Genomic DNA, 7464 nt, shown 5'->3' with positions numbered 1-7464 from the left:
GCGGTAGCCGGGCCTCCCCAGGAGCCTCCGGAGACTCCAAAGCCGCGTGCGTGGCCGGGTGAGTCAGCCGCCCTCAGGACGGACTTGCGGGGCCGTCGGCACGAGCCAGCACGTGCAGCGACGTGGCTGGGTGGGAGCTCTGGGCTCTTGACACCCAAAAGCAACTGGGAGGTGCTCCGGCACGTGTTCGTTCTCGCCAAACCCCAGCGACATGATAGGCGTATCTCCCAGTTCGCCCGGCATCGGCGGAGCAGACTTTGCCACCCGATTCATGGACTTGTGTTCCCCTCCTGAGATGTTAAGTTGATTTTGATGAATAAAGATAACTTTGGTAAAGATGAAGTATCGTTGCCGGACGTTGTTTTCCGTCCTGAAAAGGAGGAGATATGTTTAAAGTAATTGGTAAAGTTACTTTTCTGGAAATTGGCAAAAACCAAAGCACCGGCATGCAACATTTTGAAATTTGTTGAAATGACAGCTTTGCAAGCAAGGCAAAGATTCCTTGCCTAACAGGCGTGATGTGGACGCTATTAAAAAAAAAACAATTTAAATGCCTAAATTCTCCCAATGCTTGCATCAAGTAGGTGATAATTTAGAAAGTATAAAGTTGCTGAATTATAGGATTAATTTTGTGGTTTACAACGCAACAAGATTTTGGAAGCACTGAATCATAGTTCTGGAACATTGGGAATCGGCTATTTCATATCAATCACCAGGAGGCACTTTCCGGTCCCATTTTGCCACGTGTCCCAGGGACTCACTAGTTTTCAGTTCAGGCTGCCGCTCTGGCCATTTCCCAAGACTTCCTCACCCTCCCAGTGGTTGATCTCTATCTCTCCAGCCTACCCTGTTTCACTCCCCCACAGACCTTGGATTGATGGATTGGTTTCCCTCACCTGAGGACATGCTTAGAGAGAGGAATCCACCGACGGAGCCAGTCTGGCTGGGCCCATACAGACCTGTTTAGTTTGAGAGAATTGGCTACTACAGGACAGGTTATGAGTGGGGGAATTTGAAATCATATCAAAGGAAGTTTGTGAAATTTTTCAGGCCGTGTCTTTGATCCTTATTTACCTAAGTTAAAAAGCATGGCTTTGGAATCCAACCAATCTGAATTCTGGCTGGGCTAGAATTCATTGTAAAGCCTTGGGAAAGTCATTGAAATGTTCTAAGCCTTCGTTTGCCCATGAGTAAAACAAAGGGCAGCTATGTATAATTTCCGGCATAGAGTAAGCTTTCAACCAGCAGAGGTTATACAGGACTAGTTTCTGGCTCCATTGCTAAATAATCCCCAGAATGGTGGTATAGCTTGCATTCATTCAGTGTTCATTACGTTAGGCCAGTGATGGTGAACCTTTTGAGCTCGGCATGTCAGCATTTTGAAAAACCCTAACTTAACTCTGGTGCCATGTCACATACAGAAATTTTTTTATATTTGCAACCATAGTAAAACAAAGACATATTTTTGATATTTATTTTATATATTTAAATGCCATTTAACAAAGAAAAATCAACCAAAAAAATGAGTTCACGTGTCACCTCTGACACGCGTGTCATAGGTTTGCCATCACTGCATTAGGCACTGTAATAATCACTTAAGTCCTCATCGCATCCTTGTGTATTAAGTGCTATTATAGAAAACTGACACGCATTGAGGTTAAGGAACATGCTCAGAATGGCACAGCTAGTGACTGTGAGAACCAGGATTTGCACACAGGCAATCTGGCTTCAGAGCTTGTACTCCAGCCACTAAATAATGCTGGTGAGTTTCTGTTCACTTTCATTCTTGCCCCTCAGACTCCTTTCTTCTTGTGAGTTCTGAACTTGCACAATGGAGCGCCAATTGCCATGAGATATAAACCCATTTAATTTAATATTAAATACTTTTTCAAAGTACATCTGGGAACTACCTAACACCATCTCCACCACATTGTTCTAATATTCGGTCTAATATGCAGGTGGTGTTTTGGAAACTGCTGATCTAGAGATTAGACAAAATTTCACTCTTTCGCAGGGCCGCTGGTATATCAGCCCCCTGATGAACACAGCACTGTTCCGAGCTTGGAAAGGAGAGAGCAGACTGAGTTTACCCTTCAATCGCTTTGTGCCTTTATCCAGTCACTTTTCATTCTTACAACTCTACACAATGGCACTGTGCTTCTGCATGACTCCATGTATCAGATCAAATTAGGTTCAGCTGCAGGTACTCAGTCCAAGGCTTGGGCTGCTGTCACAGTATCAGGGATTGGGCTTCCAGCCTCTTGCTCCACCATCCTCATGATAACATTTCCCCCAATACAAGATGGTTGCCCAATCTCCAGCCCTCAGTCACATTCCTACCTGGAAAAAGGAAGATAAAGAAAGGCACATACATGGCTTCCCTTTAAGGACATTTTATAGAAATTGCATTTCCTATTTCTGCCTACCTCCTGCTAACTAGAACACAGCCTTAAGAAAATACCTTGTTGAAGGAAACCTGAAGGTTATATTCTGGTATGTTCGAGGTTGCCATGTGCTCAGCTAAAAATCAGAATGTTTACCATTAAGGAAGACTGGAACAATAGATGATGAGAGAGGAAATATTATCGTAAACTTTGTTTTCTCACAACTTAGACTGGGGTTATGGATTTTGGAAAGGCACTTTGGAACCCAAGGAATGTAACTTTATGCAAATAAAGCCTTTTTGCACATCTCATTCTCCCGTGGGGGTTTCTGAAAACTCTTAGGTACCCTAAGAACCTCATTCTCACGAGTGATGGGGAAATTTGACTCTCCGGTACCACTTTCTCCCATATTTATATTATTATTTAGGTTATATAACCCAGTACTGTCATTATGTTGTTGTTTAAATTGTTCCAAGCTTTGGCTATCAGGAAAAAAGGCTGTTTTTTGTGTCCTTTTGACATGCCCCCATTCTTTTTTTTTCCCCACCCTCCCACTTTGGAGCACATTTCATTCATTCTCATGTTTAGTCCAAGAAATTTACAAAGACATGGCAACTTCCTAATCCAGCCTCATCATTTCTCATCTTGACTAATGCCTCTGAACTGCTTGCATGCTCTCCCATCAACCGTCCTCCACCCTGCTGCCGATGGTTAGATCTTGTTGCCATACTTCCCTCCTTAAAACCCTTCGGTTTCCCTTCACCTAGAGCAGTTGTCTCCAAATGTCATTCAACTCATACCCTGAAACAGAAAAGCAATTTTGAGCATCATTCCCAATACAGCAGATTTTATATTTTATAATTTATGGTTTGCATTATTGTTCTAATATTAGGTCTAATATAAATTACATCATAAGAAAAATTAAAAAATAAACTGAACATAAAAATTACAATTTTTCTTGCACTCTAGAGTACCGTATTGAGCACACTCACTTTGTAGACTTCTATAACTTCTCATGTTCTCCCCTCCAAATCCCATACACATATGCCCCTACTTTCTTGCTGAAATATATCACTTAGAATTTTCTCAACATACCAAATTCATTCTTGACTCTGTATCTTTGCACAGGTTGTTGCTTCTGCCTGGAAATCTTCTTACACTCCCATTCCCCTGAGTCCTCCTTTTGAGTAACTCTTTCACCCTTCAGGGCTCACTTTAATTACTATCCTCAAGGATACCTTCCTGGCTCCTCCCAGATAGGGTCAGATAGTGGGCGCCATTTATGTTGCCTAGGGCCTTTACTAGTCTTTTAGCTCCTTGAGGATAAAGATCAGGTATTTCATTTTTCTGTCAATCATTGCCTAGCATACATAGTACTCAGCACATAGTGTAACATTACTTTCAGCTGAAAATAACTTGACCAAAGGTAGTTTGGTGGGCAGCAAGCCAGACAACATGTCATTTTGGTTATGTGGGTGGGTTTGTAATGTTTTATGCATCTTTAAAAATTGTTGTCCATCCCAGCACTGCCCCCCGCCCAACCCCCAGAACAGGATTGCACTTGTTTTATACTAATTTATTTTCATCTAACTTTTTGAAAAAATATAGATTAAGCTTTAGTTGATTTTAGAGAGAGAGGAAGGAGAGAGAGAAAGAGAAACATCAATTTGTTGTTCCACTTATTTATGCATTCATTGGTTATTCTTGTATGTGCCCTGACTAGGGATCAAACCTGCAGCCTTGCTGTATTGGGGCAATGCTCTAACCAACTGAGTTATATTTTCATCTAATTTTAACTGGTCTTCATTATTCATCATTTCAAAAATTTGGTATAATCTATATGTCCAATAATGGGTAAATTGCAAAAGAATATGCATGATATTAGATTGTAGAAAAATAACATAAGCTTTATCTATGTATATAAAAGGCTAGCCGTAACTGGTTTGGCTCAGTGGATAGAGCATCGGCCTGCGGACTTAAGGGTCCCGGGTTTGATTCCGGTCAAGGGCATGTACCTTGGTTGCGGGCACATCCCCAGTACGGGGTGTGCAGGAGGCAGCTGATCGATGTTTCTCTCTCATTGATGTTTCTAACTCTCTATCCCTCTCCCTTCCTCTCTGTAAAAAATCAATAAAATACATTTTTTTTAAAAAAGGCTAATAAGCAAACTGCCCCCTTGGGAATTCAACCAGGAGACAGAGTTCAATCACTTGCTATGACATGCACTGACCACCAGGGGGCGGCGCAGAGCAAAGGAAGGCCAGGATCAGCCCTGATCGCTGGCCAGACCTAGGCACCCTACCCATGCAGGAATTTCGTGCACCAGGCCTCTAGTATAAAAATAATCTTAGAAGATTTAATCTAAGGTAAAGATTTTATTACACAAATAGGTTTGTATTATTTAAACACTTTCTTCTCATTACAGAAAACCAGGAACCACAAAGAGGGAAATAAGTAGAATAGTCAATATTTCACTATTCTAGAGACAACTTCTGTGTGGGAGAGGAGAAATGTATATGAATTGACTAATGAGTGATTAGGAAAAGGGTAGTCTTGATAATATTTTTGGAGGAAGACATAGAAGTCAAATGAATTTGATGGAAACCTAACAGGGATAGCTTAAAATAAATGAGGAATTCTTTTTTATTTTTTAATATATTTTTATTGATTTCAGAGAGGAAGGGAGAAGGAGCGATAGAAACATCAACGATGAAAGAGAATTATTGATGGGCTACCTCCTGCACACCCCCCACTGGGGATCAAGCCTGCAACCTGGGCATGTGACCTTGACTGGAATCGAACTTGGGACCGGAGATTCTTCAGTCTGTAGGCCAACGCTCTAACCACTGATCAAACCAGCTAAGGCAATAGGAATTCTTTTGAAGGAGCTAAACTCAGATTAAGTCTCAGATTAAGGTACATTCATTTAATTTGCTAGCCCAAAATCTGGATAAATTAAGCATATAGTCCTAAAACTTTATTTCCAGCTTTATTTTCTTTTATTGCTCTCTTGCAGCCAAATTCTGCTCCTCATGTTTTCCCTAAATGTTTCTAACATTCTCTTGACTTTATGCACAAGTTAGTATAACAAATGCTTCCAAGCATTGTCTATTGAACTATGTCCACCTTTCAAAGCTCACCTGAAATGCTTGCTTCCTTCTCCCTGAAGTATTTGCTTCTCATCCCACTCTTACCATCCAGCTACTAGAAACCCCTTCCCTTTAAACCTCCATAGCACTTTGTATTTTGTTAATTGTCTCTATAGTCCATAATAGAGCAATGAATTTGCAACATGTGACAATACTTTGTAAACTATAAAGTATTATACAAATGTATGATGTTATTGTTCTTATCCTCAGAAATAGATTTGAAGCTCCTTTAGGGCAGAGACTAATATTTTATTCAACTTTTTGTCCCCAGTGTCTAACATGTTACCCAGCACATGGTTATTTAATAAATGTTTGTTAAATAGCATATAGTAATTCTTTTCTGTTTTCCCTTGTATTGATTCTTCTGGGGTGGCCATGGGTCTTAAAGAAATGTTTCTTGTCTTTATTAACCTATTACCCAAAAATTTTGCAAAAGCCTCTGTGCTGTTTCATAGAAGAAGTTAAAATATGCATCTTCCCATTGAGTTCCCATTGAGTATGTAAAATTGTTTACTTCCAGGCATAATACTCTTTGATGAGTAGATAATGAGGAATTTTCCTTGGCTTGGAGCAGTGTACAAATTTGTGCCTGGCATAGGTGAGGCACTCATGGCACTCATCTGTGGTTAGAGGTAGGGCCTTCTATGATGCCCTTAGAACACAAGCAGCAGAGCTACCCAAACTGGAAGTGCAGACACTGGTCCTTGGAGTGGCACATTTCAGATACCTGTACTTTGGAATAGCCGGTCAGATCTTGTTTTATGGTGCCACCAGAAGGATTTTCCCTGTCTTTACATGTCATAGAAGGCAATGAATTTCAGATCATCTATTCCTTATGGCAGTTATGGACAGGTGGTAAGCATCTTTACATGTGCTTGTTTGTCATCCATCTTTCTCCTTTAGTGTTGTGTCCACCCCTCTCCCATTTAGATTGTTTGCTTCCTTATTATTGACTGGTTAGAGTTCTTTTGTGCATTCAGCATATAAGGATTTAATCAGATATGGGGTTTGGAAACACTGTTTCCTAGTCTGTGGCTTTTACTTTTCATAGTATCTTTCAGAGACCAGAAGTTTAAAATTTTTATTGTCTTATTTATTAATGTTGTCTTTTATGGTTCATGCTTATTGTGTCCTAAGAAATTTTTACCTAAACCAAGGTCACAAATATTTTCTCCTATGTTTTCTTTTAGGAGTTTTATAGCTTTAGCTCTAACAATTAGAACTGTTATCCTTTTGGAGTGGATTATTTGTAAAATGTGTATGTATTAATCTTTAATAAAAAGTTTTTACAAAAGTTCCAACTATGCTGACCTTATTTTGATAAGTGACTATTAGAATTACTCCACCTAGTGGATACTTACAAACATTCTCACATTTAATCTGTCAGTTCATAGAATATTTTAACAATAAATCAAATGCATTAAACAAAAACCATATTTATTAATATATATATAAAAGTTTGGAAATGATTAATTTTATATTTGAAATAAGTATAAGTATATCATCTATAAAAATTCATATCTCCACATTTAGAGACAGACTTTTCTAACTTATTTTAAAATCATCCCTTTAAAATGAGGCACTTCAGTGGGATTCAGTCACTTTTTTAAAGTTTTAAAGTATAGCACCTTCACACCTACTTGTCAAGAACTGTTAATCAATAGTAGACAAGGAGGAAATTACTAATTTTCAACAAAAACTTTTGAATAAGTGGATAGAATTGAAAAATGAATATTGGACCTACATATCTTTGTTGTTTTTTAACCAAGTTTCAAAATAAGCTGAACTTAAAACTCAACTTTTGGTTTGCTGTATCAAAAAGTGATAACCTTAGATTTTAAAAAATAATTATGTATATTCACTTAGCACTCATCCCAAATATTATTAATAGTAAAAGCAAAAATGATTTTTGTACCATTAATAAAATAAAA

General features: G+C 38.9%; 1 long non-coding RNA gene across 1 annotated transcript; it reads left to right on the top strand.

Annotated features, from left to right (window-relative positions):
• Positions 1–5177: 5177 nt before the first annotated feature.
• LOC106726231 lies at positions 5178–6830 on the top strand. Its single transcript, XR_001362261.1, has 2 exons — positions 5178–5300; positions 6054–6830. It is a non-coding gene; the product is annotated as an uncharacterized LOC106726231 (long non-coding RNA).
• The last annotated feature ends 634 nt before the right edge of the window (positions 6831–7464 follow it).

Source organism: Myotis brandtii, unplaced genomic scaffold, assembly GCF_000412655.1.
Source record: "Myotis brandtii unplaced genomic scaffold, ASM41265v1 scaffold1053, whole genome shotgun sequence".
Taxonomy (NCBI): domain Eukaryota; kingdom Metazoa; phylum Chordata; class Mammalia; order Chiroptera; family Vespertilionidae; genus Myotis; species Myotis brandtii.
The sequence above is the reverse complement of the archived record's forward strand: the minus strand, read 5'-3'. Positions and strand labels throughout refer to the sequence as shown.